Raw genomic sequence first — 16,995 nt, forward strand, 5'->3', positions numbered from 1 at the left:
AGATTAGAGTAACTGCTTACACAGGACAGAATGAGAGAGAGAAGGAGAAAGAGGGCATGAGTCTATCTTTGATTTATCCATCTTTTGAACGTTTTGTGTTTCGTGTCTGTTATCATTTTGTTTCCAAGTATTTGTTGAAATAAAATTTTCTTTAATTGATGATGCCATAGCGGGAAATTGGGAAAATACCTTTCCTCTTCTCTCTTTTGTAATTCTGTACCTAATCGATCGTTAGGACATGTTGAGTTTCTCTTATATTCATCTTCTCTTCTCAGCTGATGGCCCTATCCTGAGTTTGGTACTTATAATTTTTATTTGGAAATGGAATATTTTTTCTTTTTTATTAGTGTATGTTTCCAGTACCTAAACAATAAATTCACTGTGGGCAGTTGGTACGTGTACATGACACATTTTAATTCTTTTTTACTTCCCTTCAGCATCTCTGAGTCTCCTTTCCATTTTCAAAAGCTCTATCTCCTTGTTTCCTAGGGTTTATTTCTTATTTTTCTCTTTCTTTTATTTACACTTTGGCTTTCTTCTACCAGAGAAACCATACTTCTAATTAGTCCTCTTGCCTCCTGTCCTGCTTCCAGGCTGTCTTTCAATTGTCTCTGAGTTTTCTCCTGAAGAGAGGTCTGATCCAGTTGCCCCATGGAACACCAAACACCTTGGCCGCCATGACCGATAGAATGCACGTTGGCATTCTCTCTGTCAACTACGAATCCCTCTCGGATGTGTCCCTTGACTATGTTAAGCAGTAATGTTCAGGGCTTTAAAAGTTTATTGATGAAAACACTGAACTGATCATTGATCTAAATCACTTAAGTGATCAGTCTTCCTTTGCTATTCACAACAGTCGCTGCGACGTGGTTCCTCACATATTCGAGGTAAGTGCTGGTACAATTTGGCCTTGTCTCAACTTATGTTTTCACTCTCCATCCTTCTGTGAACTGGCCAGTACATATATGCTTAACACTTCCCAGCGTGTCTGAGCCTTTCACCGTAGTATACTAGCACCTTCCTCTTCTACAGAGCAAAAGCCTAGGTACTTGAAGTCAGTTGTCTAATTCCATACTTTCTTCAAAGACTTTTCTGATTTTATTAAAAATTTTTTCTTTCTTTGGAATCTAATTGCTTGCTCTTTTGGAGCTCTCCTATGGCCCTGAACTCTTTCTGCTTGGAAACTTAAAAACAGTTTTTAATCTCTTCCTTCCTCCCCTTGTTTGAAAGTTTCATTTCACAAGCAATGCCTTATTCTCATACTACCATGACATAGATAAAAGTACTAACTTGATGAGGAAAATGCTTACTAAGGACTTATTAAGTGGGGGTTTGGTGGATCAATATTTCCTCTTGTGTATTCTGAGGAACTCTGACTTTGTAGAGTAACAGCACATTTTATATGAGTTTTCTGGTCAAAGAAGTTTTGGAAATTCTAGGTTAAACAAAATTAAACAATTTTTTTACAGAAATGGTTATCACAGATTAAAATATTAAAGTGTGTTCTCTACTGGTGATATGTTGTACCTACCATTTACAAATTTATGTGGCTACAGAATCCTTTATTCACAGGTTGTCAAGATACCAACAAGCCCATAAGAAGATCTGGCTGAGTCTTAATTTGTAGGTGAAAACATTTCCAAACCCTAAACTAGGGAACTGGGCTAGAGAGTAGGTCTTTAACTGAGCCTGCTACCTGTGAATTTGTTCTGATCTGCATGCAGCTTAAGCCACTGATGAGCTGTCGGAGGAATCTCAGGGAGCCTCTGCAAGGCAAGCTTGTGTGGATTTCTCAACAGTCTAAACTGCAGCGAAGTATCACAGAATATCTCATCATGGATTTATCCTAGTATATAAGAGACCATAAGGAAATCTGCGCAGTTATTTTTATTACTCGGTTTCTCTTATTCACTTCAATGCCATATTTTTCATTTTTCCTGTAGCATGTGAGAATTTTGAAGAACATTTTACAGGTGCCCAGTTGCGTGTGCTTTATACAAGGGCAACTGGCAGTTCAGAGTGAAAATGAATCAGGGCTTGATAAGTAGTTTTTAAAGTTAGTCTTGAATTTCAACTTCACGTCAGTGATGAACATGATGACCTACCCTGACAGTTTCCATTTCAGAACATTAATTTCTTAGAGTCTAATATATATTCAGTTTTCACTGGGAATCTGCACTTGAAAATACTGAAGGAAATTGCTTTGAGAACATGTGCTTTGGTCTCTATCATTCTCTTTAGCTTTAATACGATCTTTTTTTTCAAGAGCAGAGCTATATCCTTTTTCTCTTTTGTAGTCTCCTTTGAGTACTGTGCTTTGAACACAGCAGGTTCTTTAAAAGAATTGTTAGGCTGACTCCCAAGGAAGTAAGCACCTTCATTAAGTTTACAGGAAAGAATGTCTTGATGATAAGGTAGAGCACAGTGTAGGGTGGTGGTGGGCAGAAACACCTGCCCCCTAGAGATGGGAGCAGAATTCAAAAGACCTTAATGAGCAAAAAACCAACGTAAGGACATTGACTAGTACAGTCAAAGAGCAAGAGAAATTCACAACATACAAGTGTAAAACAAGTCATGGAAAGCTAAACCTGAGAACCTGAGAAAAGAAATGGTGTATTAATGTATTACAAAATGTAATAACGGTGTAATAATGTATTATACCGTAATACACAGTAATAATGTATTAATGTAATAAACAGTGTAATAATGTATTACAAAAGCTTCATGAATCAGCAGCACGGCACTTTCTAAAAACTCAAGCATTTCCCTCAGAACATATTTTAAAAACAGAGGAGACTTGGAATCTGCTTCATGTTAAACGACTTAATTAAGTGAAATGGCGTAAGGATATTTTGTGAACTAAATAACTAAAACTCAACTGGTATTTTAATATGGTGAATCTTTCCTGCAAGTTTCCTGAAAATACTCTGTCCGTTAAGTTTCTCTGAATGATGGCAGCCTTCAACAGCTGAGGCCTCAGATTCCCAGGTATAATATCGGTTATAACGCAGATGAAGTATCCTTTGTGTTTCTGTGATAAAATAACAATCGCTGTCTTCGGGGGCGACAGTGCTCCTGTCCTTGTGGTAGGCCTGGTAGTGTTAAGGGCAGTGCCCCCAAGCTGTGAACCTGTGTGCACTTCTGTGGCTGAATATTTATTGATTCTTGTTACACATCCTAGGGGATTTCAAAGACCTGGAACAATTTTAAAAACCCATATGGGTATTTTGGGAAATTCATATTAGGTATCAGGTATGAAATGAAATGAAAGAATTCTCTTCCCTTAGTTCATTAAACTATGGTCTCACAAAGGTAAGAATTTTAAGTAAAATATGCAGCTGGGAAAAACTAAAGCACACAGAGTTCTACAATAGCTTCACAGTAGTGTGTGAAAAGACACAGTATGCCACAAAAAGCGCTTCATTAGTGGGGTTGTACATATCAAAAACTGGAAAATACAAATTGTGTTTTATATCAGGTAGTCAAAAATGTAAGGAAATAGAAATTTGGGACAATGTAACTGACACATAGAGTAGAAATATTTCAAGATCTACTTCATAAACAATACCTATTTGCAAATGACACCTTTATAAAAATCAGCCACCCTGTTGAGAGGTAGCCAGGCATCCTGGAAAGAAAACACCTTCAAGAGAAATTAGAGGCCTGAGCTCACAGCTCTTAGATGCCAGTTGCCCCAGTTTACCAAGCACAGGAGTGGGCCATTTTGCACACCCGGGTCAGCTGCTGCTTCTGAGCAGGCACTCCAAAGCCAGCACTGAGAAAGACTTTGTGATACGAGTGGGTGGGAGACATCTGTGAAAGGAAGAGGTAAAGTGGGATTGGGAAGAGGAAGGATCTACAACGAGTCCTGGGGATTTAGTTCAGCGGCACAGCGCCTTCCTGGCAAGCGTGAGGTCATGAGTTCAATTCCCAGTACCGGAAAAAAACAAACAAACAAAAGGAAACTCTACAGTGGGATTTACTCATCAGATTTGTTCAAAGTCAGGTTAAAATGGCCAGTCCTTTGTCTTCCTGTCCTGGAAAGGACGTGGTCTTGTATGAAGCCATGCTCTGCAGCTGAAGCAGACACCAAAGAAGCAGACACTTTGAATATCTGCTGAGCGTATACCCAACAACCGAGCAACAGGTCCCTCTTACAAGGTTCGTTTGACGGCGCTTCTGCTCCAGTCAATGCTCCCTGCTGTAGAGGTGAGTTGCCCTGGGGTGATTTCATTGTACAGCAGCAGTAACTCTACTGTACCAAAAATTTCAAAAGAGATTAAGTTAAAACTTGAATAGGAAAAAAAACAAAGCTTCGGATTTAATTCAGGTGTTAATTTATTTATTTCACCTCTGCATGGGTAAAGATTATTTAGAAATTCATTCATTTGGTATTTTGATGTAATGGAAAAAAACCACAATGAAAATATTAGGGGCTGACCAACTTTTAATGACAAGTTGTCATAAAATTAAAAATTTTAATCAATAAGTGGCATGATGTTTTTATTAAAAATAGGCAAATAATTTTTATCCTTTATTATATGACACACTCACATGAATCAATAAGAGGTTCTTACCACAAAAATAGATATGTCTACTATACATAGATAACGAATATATGAAAACTGTATAACTACATGATTTCACAATGAAATGAATATCACAAGTATAGTAAATACTTATCAAATAAATAACAGAAAGTGCTACTTAACGCTTATGTTGACGTGGTGATAAGCACATTCATGTAAACCCTGGAAGGAGGACAGTTTCATAAGGTCTTTCTGGAAATCATATTGGCAATGTGGTTTAAAATTTATAAATTGTATACGCTTTCACATATGCTAATGAAATTTACCTTGGTGTACCTTGAGTAAATGTTCTGAAAACAACAGCCAATTTTAGGTATCAAATGTGCATTCCAGGCTTTTATTTGTGGTAACAGCCAAATGGAGGGGAGATCGTGGTAATTGATAGGCTAGACATCATACAGCCATTCAAAATGCTATTTATTGAGAAATTTCAATGGTGAGGAAAAAATATTTATCCAAATAGGCATGCAGTATACAGCAGAACCTCAGCTACAAAAATTGTCATACGCATTTGAAAGTGTGGCAATGTAGCCATGGTTGCTTCTACTCCTAGGAAAAGTCTCAAGTAGTGGTATTAATTTCTACCCACTTTGAACAGGGGAGAAGTTACTCTTCCAGCTTCCGCTTTAATAGAAGGCTTTTCTGTCTTCGCTTACACGTGTCCAGGGCTGTTGAACAGGAAGTGGTCGCTAGGCAGCAAGCCGGACCCCGCTGAGCGCTGAGCTAGTGTGTGGTTTCTGTGGCTGAAGCTCTCTCTATCCTCCGGACCCTCCGGACCTCTCTGCTCGCTCCAGTTTCATGTCACTTCCAATGCCCTCTCTGCTTCCTCTTACTTCTTTCTTCTCATTTTAGTTTTCTCTCCTAAATTGCGCACAACAAGGTCAAAATGGTTTTCAAACTTTTGTTCCTGCGCCACTGTGGTCTTGACTTGCTGTTGAAAAATGACAAAGTAGAAGCAAGGAAAATATACATATCTAAGAATTCAGTTCAAAAATGCTTTGGCTTGATGTATCCGTATTATGGTAGCAAGCTTTATGCTAGTTAGGGAAGACTAGCGAAATTGAAACTATCTTTTATTCAATGTCTTATGGTTCTGAGAACTTTGAGAAAAGAACGTGTATCATGGTTTGGTTATAATACCATTTATATTTAAAAATATTCACTGATTTTTTGAAATGCATTGAAATCATACTGAGTATTTACCATTGGAGGTGTGTAATGGTTGATACATTGTGTCAACTTGAGAACTTTAGAAGTTTAAGTGACTCAGCAGGGAGCCAGGGTCCTCACTTTGTAAACATCCTCATCCTGTGCAAGGGGAGGGCACAGAGATGATGTGAGTGCTACAACTGCCCGGGGTGTGCGTGTGGGGTGTGTGTGGGGTGGTAGCCTGCTTACAGTATAAAGGGGAAAAAGAAGCTTGTTCTTTCCTTCGCTCTTGTTTTTTGCTGTCTTCTGTTGCCTTGAATTTTTGCCCCACTGCCATGTGCCCCCGCTGCCTTGGAGCCAGCTGATTATGGACTGAAACCTCGACCAACTGTGAGCTAAATAAACCTTTCCTTCCTTAATTTTGGGCATCAGGTATTTTGTCTCAGCAGTGAGAGAAAAGTAACCAAGACAAGGTATAAAGAATGGCTCAGCTATCTCATGAGACCTTACAATATGTTCTTTAATCTGTTTTATGGAAGACATAAGCAGTGTCATGGTCTCTTACACAACTGAAAGGTAGTAGTCTTTTATTCAAAAATTTAACATTTTCTTTGGGAAGAACATAGGAATGCATGTATGGGGTTTCAATGCTTTATTGTCTTCTTTTAAAATCTTCTGAATATTATTTTTAATCTTTCGAAATCTTTTAAATATTATTTTGTTCTTTTAAAATCTCTTTGGAGAAGCCAAGTTTTTGTACTAACCTACTTAAAATATAACTTTGAATAAAATGCCAGGTTTTTAACTAACTACTGAGTGTCTTTCTGTTGCTACCTGTTCCCAGCACAGCCTGTGTTCCTGTGGAGAGTTCATACATGTACACGGCACATCTCAAGTTCTTTGTCCATCCATCCCTTTTTCCTTTCTTCCCCATCTCTTGATCCCCTTCCCATTTGAGAAATAACTACCTCCCTATTTCATACCATCTCTCTTTTATCTTGCTTTTTATTTTTATTTTGGATTTCTCATATCAGAGAAACCATGTAATATTAAAGCTTGTGTGCCAGATTTATTTCACTTAAGAGGGCGCATCCATTTTCTTACAAACAACTCTAGTTTTTTATCTTCATGGCAGTACCGTCCCCCAGTCTATGTAAATGCCACACTTTCTTTATTCAGTTGTCTGGCGGCAGACGTCTTTAATGATATTACTTTATTTTTGCTATTTGTTAATATAATGAAGCAAGGAAACTTTATAAGGAAAAGAAGTTTATTTACTGCAGTTCTGGAGGCTGAAGGGGACAGTGCCATCCTCAGTGTGGTCCTGATTGGGAGCTCTGGCAAATAGAGTCATAGTGGGTGGAGAACATGCGCTTCTGGAGCAAACTTTTTGCTAGAGTTAACTCAAGGCTGACCTGAGAAATATATTACTCCCTCCGAAAGCAGCATCCCATATTTGAAGGACCTCCCACTAAGTCCCACCTGTTAAGGATCTACCATCTCATTGTCACCAAGTGGGGTTCAGGCTCCCCACACATGCCACTGAAGGACAAATGACCTCCAACTGTGACAAGTGAATCCGCAGTGAGAGATTCCTTCACAGCTGTTAGGGTGCCTGTCACCAACACAATGGAAGATGGTAGAGTGCTGGTGCAATGTGAAAGAAAGAGAATCATTATATGCTCCTGGTAGAAGCATAAATTAATATAGTTTTTGTGGAAAACAATATGAAAGTTTTTCAAAAACTAGAAATAGAACTACCATATGATTCACCCGTTCCACTTCCAGATATATATCCCCAAACAAATAAATCAGTGTGCTACAGGGACATTTGTGGGTCCATATTCACTGTAGCATTATTCACAATAGCCGAGATATGGAATCAACCTAAGTGTCCACCAGGAGATGAATGAATGCAGAAAACGTATATATACCAAGCAGAACACTATTTGGACTTAGAAAAGGATGCCTTGCCATCTGCTGCAACGTGTATGAACCTAGGGAACGTCATATGAAGTGCCATGTGCCAGGCACAAAAAGAGAAATACTACATGATCCCACTTCTTTTTGGAATCTAAAAAATTGGACTCATAGAGTCAGAGAAGAATGGTGATCACCAGGAGCTGGTGTGGTTAGGAAGGAAGAGATTTTGATCAAAAGGTGGGAAGTTTCAGTTAGGATGAATACATTCTGGAGGTTTATTGTACAAATACTGACGCAGTTAATAATATACTGTAAACATGAACACTGATCAGAAATCAGAGCTTACATGTTCTCACCACAGGAAAAATAGGTAGAAGGGCTGATGCAAGTGTTAGTCATTTAATCATATATAAACATCTCATTATGTACAACAAATACATGCTATTTTTATTTGTCAATTAGACCTGATAAAAGTGAAAATAAAGAAGTGTAGCCTGGAACATAGAACCCACAGATAACAAATCTCCCTGCAAAGGACAATGTATATTCTGTTTCTAAAGTGGAACAAAATTGAATCCATTATGAGCAAAATCATCTTTGTAGTAATAAACAATAAATACTACAAATGCCACAATTAGGTTTAGAAATGCAGGCAAATTACAAATCATAAAACTGGGTCAATTGTTTAGTTCCATTTAAAATAAAAGTAATTTATTAGACAACATAGGTAGAAGTCAGATGACAGTTGCTAAAATCCTCTATGAAAAGGGCCAGTGTGATGGTGAGAGTGAAGCTGTCAAGAGTACATTTGTGGTAGGCTGGATAAGTGTTCATGTAGTAATCCCGGTAGCATGTAAAGTGTATGTTATATGGCAGAAGGGATTTTGCTGAGCTTGATATCCAGAATACAGAAGATTCCTGCAATTCAGCAAAACTGCAAAAAAAAAAACAAAAAAAAGAAAGAAAAAAGAAACAAAACATAAAAAATTAGAGAAGAAAACCCCACAAATATCCAATTGGAAATAGGTAAGGGGCTTAAACATATTTTTCCAAAGATAATATACAAAAGAAAATCATATAAGACACTCTACAGTACTAATAATCAAAGAAATGCAAATCAAAACCAGAATGAGAGATCATGTCATACTTATTAGGATACCCAATGGATATGAGGATATTAGGGTATCAGAAGAGGGAAAATAAAAACCAAAATAAATACTGGTGAGCATGTGGAGAAATTATTAGAACTGTTTTGAACTCTTGGTGAGATTGCAAAATGTCGCAAAGTTTATTGAAAGCAATATAAAATTTCCTCAAAAAATTAAACATAGAGCATGACACAAGAAGTCTCTCTTTTGATTATACACCCAGGAAATTGAAAGCAGCATGTCTAAGACGTGTGTGCACACTTATGATCATTACAATTATTCTCAATAACCAAAACTCAGAAGCAACACATACAGTTCACTGTTCTAATAAATGTCTGGAAGCTAACGGCTACCAATTTGAGCACCTCTAGTAACTGTAGAGGCCAAAGGTAACTTCTGTTAATCTCCTGATGTCTCAATAAATTTAGTATTATAATATTTACACAAACGTTTATTTTTCTGATATATACTTTTTTAGCAGTCTGCATCTATGTTCAATTTTAAAAAGAAAGAAATTCCTGTCACATGCTACAGTCTGAATTAATCTTGAAGAGATTGTGCTACATGCGATAAACCCATGACAAAAAAGATGAGTAATATACAATTCCACTTATATATTGTCTGTAAAGTAATTAAATTCTAGAAGGAGTGAATAGACTGATGGTCAGCAGGAATTGGGAGGAAGGGGTTACTTAATGGGTACAGAGTTCCAGATCTGCAAGATGAAAAAGTCCTGAAAATCTATCTAAAATAATGTAAAAATGCTTAATACTTTTAACTGAGCATTTCAAAATGATTAAGAGAGTAAATTTTATGTCACACGATTTTAACAATAATTTGTACAAAGAGGCTTTGCGGATGTGGTTAAAGATCTTGAGATGGGACGAGGATCCTGGATTTCCCAAGTGGACCCACTCTAATCCCAGTAATCTTTACAACAGAGAGGCAGGAACCTGGATTAGCAGTAGAAGGCATAACGACAGAAGCAAAGAGATTGCAACAGTGTGGGCACAGCCAAGGGGTGCATGTGGCTGATGGAATTTGGAAGAGGCAAAGATGGATTCTTCCCTGGAGCTTTGGGGGAAACTTGGCACCAGCCCCATGAGTCCTATTTTAAACATCTCACTCCCAGAAATAAGGTTTGAAGAATAAGGGGATACATTTGTCTTGTTTTCAGGCAGTAAATACACAATAATTTGTTAGCAATGGGAAACTAACGCACCGTGCAAAAGCTCTGAGCAAAGGTACCTCACGGGCCTTTGTCATGAGCCTTGGGTGACTCTAGTTTAAAAGAGGCAGATATGGTATCCTTTGAACTATCATGGCAAAAAGCCAGTTTAAAGCAAGGTAATAAGGACTTAGGTACTTGGAGGAGTAAAATTTGTATTAGAAAAGGTGGATCACACATGTTCCTTACCCCTGCAATCAACTTGTTAGCTACAGTTCTCGGCAGCATCTGTCAGGATTTCCAAATATCAGAACCAACATCTACACTTGTACTGAGAGAAATAAAATCTCATCCCTTTCCATAAATAGAAGCACGTAGATCACTTCCAATATGATTTGGTAGTGCTAACCCAAAGTGAGAGTTATTATATATAATTATATTTACAGTGATAAAGTCTGAAAGTTACGCCAACTATACACTGCTTTACTTCAGTTGATAAATGTACCCAGAAGCAAGAAATACGTTAATTTAGTTTGCCAGTAGTGTAACTGGGTTCACGTTCAATAGGAACAAACAGCCTTTCTATTTACACTTAAATCTTCTTGAAGCTGAGAAGCATTGCAGGGAGCTGGATATAATTAGATTTGCTGTGCTCCATTAGCTGTGAATCATATATAAAATTATTAGGAAATAGATTGTACACATCCATTGGATTGTTGCCTGAACAACATTTGTGTTGCGATTTTTTGTTCTTGAAAATACGAGTGCCTTGCTTTATGATGCCAATTAATATTCATAGTCTGAGTAATAAAAATAGTAGACATGAAAGGGCAGTAGGTTAAATAAATGAGTTGTAGGCAATGGTTGCAACATAAAGATTATTTTGCAATTACTAACGAATATTGCTACTCAGTAGGATAGACTTATACTATTCTACCTTGCTTTCATATGATATAGAGTAAGAATTTATTTTTCTCCACCTCCAAGGAAGAACAACCTCAGACACAGAAACATGACATGGAGTAGATGATAGAAACTATTTGTTAAAATCTTTTATGACAAAAAGATGAAACATAGTAGATAGAAAAGCACAGAAATACTATATTTAAGACTGGAAATATTTTATCTCTTTGAACGTGTGATTCAAAGCTTTTTCTTGTTTTCCTTTCTTTGATTATTTAATAATTTTCTTATGGAATACATTTGTACATTGACACTAATTTTCCCCCTTAGAGTTGATAGGCTTCCTATTAAGACATAAAACACAAAATACAATAACACTGACTTTTTGAGACAACTTTTGCCATTGTGGTCTTTTAAAGAACAAATTTCATGAAAACATTTGCTTGTAAGTATTACATTTATTAAAGCTCCTTGTGTAAACCTTCAGCTTTATATCCTGAGTAATTACCATTTCTAATCTTACTAGTCCTATCTGAAATGATGCCTATCATTCTCATCAGAAAAAGTAATCTTAGTTTCTAATAATACAGTAAAATATTACAGAGGCCTGAAAGAAGGTGTGGGTGATGTGATCATAGTAGCCCCCTTCTTCCTGTAAGACAGTTTTAACATGATTTTTTAATCTACACATTCTTGGTTTAAAACTGACATGCAGCTTGTTTCTCTTTAGGTGCTCAGGACTGAAATGTTTTTTTTGTTTGTTGGTTGGTTTTTTTCCGGTACTGGAAATCGAACTCATGACCTCGCACTTGCCAGGCAGGCGCTGTGCCCCTGAGGTAAATCCCCAGCCCCTCAGGATTGAAATTTAATTCTGAGCATGTATTCCAATCAATTTCTCCTCTATCAGAGGTAGTTACCACTATTCTGAGTTCAACATGTAATGATGCTATCCTTAAACTTAGAAATTAATACTTCCTCAGGACAGCAATTGTACTTGGATTTAGCAAGGTATCGGAGTTCGACAGTTTTAATTTCAAGCTAAGTTTTTTTTTTTTACTGTAGAGTATGTGCTTGCTTCGAAAACTGGAAAATATCTATAAATACGTATCATACACAATATTCTCTTACATGGTAGGCACACTTAATAGGGTGTCTGAGGGAGCTTACTAATACTCCACTAGGGAGAGACAGGTTACAGTCATGTAAGTTACTAACAGAAATGTCAGGAGCTCAGTTTCTCAAAGGAGGACAAAGGCCCTTGGGTCCAGAGTGACTGTGGGAAGTGAGCATATTACCCGCAGTGGGTGGAGGGTATGAATGTTTTCTTTTGGGAGGTGGAAGGAAGTACTATTTGGGAGTTCAGAAGACAGAAAATAAATTTCACGTAATGGGACTCCCAAGCAGGAATGGCAAGCATGAAGGCTCTGAGATGGAAAAAAGTCAGTAGTTCTGGAGATTTATATCAAAACATAGAGAGTGGTGGAGCTGAAGCAGACTGGAGCTACATCATGTGAAGTCTTGCAAAGCACTGCTGCAAAGTGGGGCTGTACGTGCACCGAGAAGTTACTGGCGGATTTTAAGGAGGTGAGGAGCACAATTTTGCTTTCTTTTAAGGGATGAAGTAGATGGAATGCCTGTTGCTTGCTGTCTGTCCCATTCACCAGTTTCCACGGCCTGTTGATTTTATCTCACTTGTCCTTTTAGTCCTCTCCTTCCCATCCCCACTGTCACTGAGGGCAGGCTTTTGTTTGTATTAACCCGAGCTGTTGCTACGCACTGCTGATTTGTCTGCCTGCCTCTGCTCTCTTTCTGTTCTAACGGGTTCAGTTTCTCCTGTTAGGTTTCTTTGGCTTAACAGCCCATCAGTCTTCCAGCGCTGGGCTCAGCATCCCACGTGGAATGTCCAGAAGGAAGTTAGTCTTATGTTTTGGCTTCGCATGTCTGGAGGTTTGGCAAGGTCATTGTGGTGGACTGACAAGTGGTGGTCAACTTATAACCCCCAGCTGAACTGAGTAAGCGGTGCTGGGTGTGGGAGGCCCCCCTGGGGACTGTGGCCAGCAGCATAAGAGGTAGAATGGGAGAAGAAGTGAGGCTGTTGGGAGCTGGTAGAAACTGTAAGGAGCTGTTGGTTTTGTTGGAGGAGCTCGTCATGCTGGCTTTCCTGATGAACTCGGCTGTTTTCATCCTTCCAGGAGCTCAGGACCTTGTTGTCACTGAATGTGGCTTCAGCTCACTTTGGGGGAGCTCTGGTCCTCACTCTGAACATCACTTCCTGGCTCCAGTGCAGATCCCTCAGCCTGCTAGCACAGATCCTTCATCCTGCTGGCCCAGACTTTCTAGCTTCCACCACTGACCTTTGGGCCTTCCCAGCACAGATCCGTGAAATAGGCCTGCATGAGACATTGTCATGGTCTCCAGTTGGACTCGTGGGGGGCATTGTTATGAGCTCTAGGTCTTCAGCTGTACTCACACAAGACATTACCATGGGATCCAGGCCCTCAGCTGGATTCTCTGGTCTTTAGTGTGTGGACAGATTTCCTGTAGTCTCTTGTGTATGATTCTTGGGGTGACTATTATAAATAATCTTATAAAATATGTGTCCTGTATTATATTGTTCCCCTTGCAAAAAACCCCCAGCCAACACAGGCATCTGGCACTGTTATATTTATTTGGGGAAATTGGTTTCTCACAAGAAGAGGTTCACTTTTTAAAAGAATTTTGTCATGCTGGCTTGGTCCAAAGTGAAGCTGTCAATACGGGGGAAGGCCGGTGTGGAATGCAGCACATGCGCACTGCTCGATTTCCCTGTATTCTAGCCTCACGCACTGAAACAAGATTTCCAGAGAGCGCTCCATACATACGTATCTGTTAAGAGTAAACCCAAAACAGGATGTGGCAACTCTTTGTGTTTGCAGAAAACGTATGCGTCTATGAGCTATTTTATTAGCAATTCTGGATCCCAAAGGCAAATCCTGGTAACAAAAGCGAGGTCACTGTGTACTTTATAAAGACTAAGTAGCAGTCTTACTATTTAACAGATGAAAATCGTCAGCATCCACTTAGCATTCTGGAATCATCCTAATAGATTAGAGCTTGAGCTTACTAGAGACAATCTTTACTCATATCTGGGCCAGTGTTACACAAGTCAGTGAGTTATTCAGGGGACTCTTTGTGACTGGTGTAAATTACCATGGTCAAGCTTGCAGATGAGCAGGTGATAACAGTTTAGAACACATCGTGCTGCGGGTTTATATTACGGCAATTAATCCAGACTCCAGGAGGGGTACAAACCGAGGCTGTAACATCATCCCTCACTCAAAATCTTCCCTCAGTTAGCTCTTTTGGGAAACCTCATCACTTACGGAGCATAAAGGATCGCAGAGGAAAGCTGCAGTGTCCTGTTGAGAATGGGCAATTATTCTCTATTTGGTTTTCAACTTTCCTTGTAAAAATGCCAGAGGATAAAGCATTGGTATGAGTGTAAGGCTGTTAGAATTAAGTTTTTTCTCAGCACATGATTCAAGCATATCCTAAAGTTTCACTTGCTAGGGATGACAGAGTACCTACCTTTTCCGTGGTTATGTCTCCAGGATGACAAGTTAACATTGTAAAAGAGATTAAAGTGGTCAGGTCACTAACCCCATGATCTACCTCTGTGACCCCACAAGATTGTTTGTTTTCCATATGAAATACTGAGAGTCTTCATGATTTTCTTAGAGTGTTGGCTTCAGCTCACTTTGGGGGAGCTCTGGTCCCAGATACAACCGGGTAGACGTTGCACTTCAAGTTTTCTCCCTGAAGATCCTCTGCTTACTCCTGGTTGTCCCACACGGAAGCGCTGATGCGTGAGTTGCAGATATGCTGGTAATGTATTCACCCACCTTGAGCCCGCTCAGAAATGATTGGCACAGGACAAAGTACAGGGGATTTTGGATCAGAACCTAAGACACGCCTCTGTCTAACCAACTGTTTTTGTATTCTTAAAAAATTTTTTCTTGTAGTAAAAACTTAATGTTTTTTATTACCCTAAGTATTTTTAAATGTTAATTTAGTTAAGTACAGCGATGAGCTGACGTGAACTGTCTTAACTACTGAACAGAACCTTTTTGATTTTTTTGTATCTTACAAAACTAAAACTATATTCATTAAATAGTTTCCCTCTTTCTCTCTCACCCTATCTCCCGTAATCAATGTTCTACTTTCTATTTCTATGAACTTAACTAGGTTTGGCAACTCATAAAAATGGAATCATACAGTGTTTGTCTTTTTTTGGAGGCTGGCTTATTTTATATAGCATAATATCCTTAAGATTAATCTATGTTCTTTGCGTGTGACAAGAGTTCTGTATTTTTACAACCAAATATTTCCTTATCTGTTGGTAAGACATTTTATTTATCCATTCATCTGTTGAATTTATGATTTACTGTTCACAGAACAGGAAATAGTAAATCGTTTTTAATGTAAAGATTTTTGTTTTAGTGTAGAGAAAACTGTGAAACACCACATGATTATGACTATGACACTGGAAAGTTAGGTTTTAGAGGAAATATTCACCACAGAGTCATAAAATCTGGGTTCAAATTTTAGCTCTGTTATTAATTTTCTGACTGCATATGAATAATCTACTTGGTCTGGGGCCACAACATAATATCTTTAAAATCTTATCTGTCTTAAGAACTGAACAGGATTGTTGAAAGGCGAGAGAGGTAGATTCATTCTTCCGTGACGTCTTGGTAATTCCTGGAACGCAAGTGCTCAGCCCTCAATAGTGCTAAGATGGTCAGGAGAGGAGGGGAAGACGGGATCTCGCGAGACCTTAGTTTCCCAACCTGTCATACTGATTGAAGATAAACCAGCTCTGTGAAATCACTAAACTTTAAAACCACCAATTAAAACACAACTCTATTGAGGGGCTGGGAGTTTGGCTCAGTGGCACAGCACCTGCCTGGCAAGTGCAAGGTAGTGAGTTCGATTCCTGGTACTGGAACCCCCCCCCCAAAAAAAAAAAAAACAACTCTATTGATGAACATAAGCATTTTATGTCCTCTTTTAACATTAGTTTGGTATTTAGGAGATTGCCATGATACTAAAAAACAAAATTCTGTGTAATTTTAGAATTGGCTTTTTAAGTGTTTCAACCATTGCCTCCATTTTTCTGTCAAAGTCTAGGGGCAATACAGACAGTGATCATCTTATACTCTCAAAATATCCTATAGGATTGAGCTCAATAATCATTAAGGCATGTTTGGGAATTTTGTGACTTGTACTTTTGAACTTGGGTAATTTTCCATGTGTTAATTTTTCTGGTGTTTGCAGGACCAGTAATGATTGTAAAGCTGGCTTTGCCACCAAAGACTTCAAACAGTGTAATTATTTAAATGATGACAGACCTATAAATAGGTAGATGGTAATCTATCTATTTAAAGGAAACTGGATGATATAATAATAATAAAATACTAAGCCTATACTCATTTTTGTTTAAATTAGAAAAATGAAGCACTTATAGGAAGCTTCAAAGTTAGCAGTTTACAATTATACTTTCTGATTAAACGTCTTTTGATTAAATGGTCACCAATGGAAGAAGGTGAGCCCTGGGAGATACAAGAGTTTATTCTCCCCATCCCAGAAGACCACGGTGGCTTAATGGCGTTATCACAGCGTTAGCTCCAGGCTTGTGTTGGAGATGGAGTGGACGAATGGAATATGAAATGGTAAACTTGGCAGGGTAGAAGGATCTTATGACTAAAATTATATTTTTATGAGGAATTTTCTGACTGAATTTAAGTATTATTAGGTTGACCACCACATCTAAGGTTAAACTCAATTTTAAAAAATGGGTTTCTATACTGAAGCTTAAGATCCAACTATCTTATAGAATGATGGATTAATTAAAAGAATTATAATATTTAAATTCAATAATATTTTAAAAGTTTAAATAAAAACCTAAACAAATAACAGTATAGGAAGTATGAATTATCCTCTTTTTACAAAAGAATAGCGGGGAAAAGGAAGAATGTTTCTAAAAATTGATAACATCATGCTAAATAAAATACTTCCTGAAAGAAATATTTTATTTAAGAAAAGAAAAGAAAGAAAAGAAAAATCCAATAGTAAG

Source organism: Chinchilla lanigera, unplaced genomic scaffold, assembly GCF_000276665.1.
Source record: "Chinchilla lanigera isolate Chin_1 unplaced genomic scaffold, ChiLan1.0 scaffold00031, whole genome shotgun sequence".
In the NCBI taxonomy this organism is placed as follows: domain Eukaryota; kingdom Metazoa; phylum Chordata; class Mammalia; order Rodentia; family Chinchillidae; genus Chinchilla; species Chinchilla lanigera.